Consider the following 1,617-nt stretch of genomic DNA (forward strand, 5'->3'; position numbering starts at 1 on the left):
AAAAAGGAAGCCCAAAATGGATCTTAAAGAAAAAGAGGTCATAAAGCAATAGGTAAAAGGATAAAACAACACAAGAAATAAAAGTCAGTAAAACTATTTATTACAAACCAACGATAACTGGTAGAGTCGACATATTCAGCTTATGGAGAAAACATTCAATAATAGGAATCTGCCTACTGTTGATGTGAAGACCTTTCCATATGGTGGGAACCAGAGCAAAGAAGGTCCTTCTCTGCACCACAACCAGACAAGCGTTATTGTTATGATTGAGCCTCATGGCTCTGCTACTGGGAAGCGTGGGCATAAGACTCCTCGAGAGTCAGATACTCTCGAGGAGCGAGAAAGAAAGAGGCTGCGAGATATCTTTGCAGAACCATCTGACGAGGATTCTTTTGAGGGGTTTACAGAGAGAATGGAGGAAGAGGTGGTGAGCTCGGAAGAGGATGAGATGGATTGGACTCGGGTAAGGGAGGAATTGGGTGCCACTGGCAATGATGGGATGGAAGATGATTGGGGACCTTCAGGACTAGACCCATGGACAAGCTGGAGGGATGGGACGGGATCCACAGCTGGGGATGCTGCGGGGCGTAGTCAGAGGTGTTCCAGCTCTGATGAGGAAAGTGATGAGGAAACGCCCGGGTTAAGGAGGGCAGCTGATAGTGATGAGGACTTGTAACTGGCATAAAATGGGGTTTGGGAGCAATTGCAAATTGCGTTGGGCAAGGTAATCTGGACGAACGCTTGGGATCTGTGTGGGACGTTTTCCTGAAGACGGGTGTGTTTCGTGTGCTGACTACGTAAGTTGTTTTGGAATTTGGGTTCAGACGGCGGGAGGAATTGTGTGGGCTTTTGTTTGTGCAACCTCTGCTTAATCTCAATAGCTTTGACCTTCCGTCGTCTTCTTGACGGACGCCATCTGCTACTCTGGATTTACGGACTGAACTGACTACGGGCTCGGATTCTCCTACCTGGACTTGGTGAACTACAAACGTCTGCTTCTGCCTGACGACCTTCGGAAAGAACTGGGACTACGCTACTGCTTCAATCCTCGGCTGTTGTGTTTGTATTGGAACCTTGCCTGCTGTGTGGAGGAGTAACTTCTAAGTTACTCAAAACATAGTGCTGGCAGCAGAGAAGCATCTGCTGCCAATTAGTTACATTCTTTTGAACTCTTTGTTCACCAGTTTCTGTTTTGTTTATTCTCAGGCTGAAGCAAGCTGTTTTGATTTTGTCCGGATTAAACTCCGGTTTAATCCGGTTTATCTTTTGAATGTTTTTCTTGCCCCTTTTTGCTTTTTAAGGCCAGTGTTGCCTAGCCCTTGTCTTTTACGGGCATTTTGAGTTCTGTAAATCCAATAAACTCTGTTATCTTTGATCCTGTGGCGTTCTGTCCTTGACAGTTATCCTCAAATATTTCTTGAAATATAACATTCGATGTCTTCCAGAAGAAGCATTTGTACTTCCACTGAGGTAAAAGGATGTAGACTGGTTATTATTGAGTAACCTTGAGGAGAAGAAAATTACCACCTATCTTTTCCTAATCAAAAACATGGAGGAAATAGGTTTTTTAATTAAATACTTCTATTTAAACATTTGAAACATAATACAAATATCTTA

General features: G+C 43.7%; 1 long non-coding RNA gene across 1 annotated transcript; it reads left to right on the forward strand.

Annotated features, from left to right (window-relative positions):
- The first annotated feature begins 258 nt into the window (after positions 1 to 258).
- LOC134295481 (uncharacterized) lies at positions 259 to 1,375 on the forward strand. The gene is made up of 2 exons (XR_010002074.1): positions 259 to 797; positions 882 to 1,375. It is a non-coding gene; the product is annotated as an uncharacterized LOC134295481 (long non-coding RNA).
- Positions 1,376 to 1,617: the final 242 nt, after the last annotated feature.

This window comes from Anolis carolinensis, chromosome 1 (genome assembly GCF_035594765.1).
Source record: "Anolis carolinensis isolate JA03-04 chromosome 1, rAnoCar3.1.pri, whole genome shotgun sequence".
Lineage (NCBI taxonomy): Eukaryota > Metazoa > Chordata > Lepidosauria > Squamata > Dactyloidae > Anolis > Anolis carolinensis.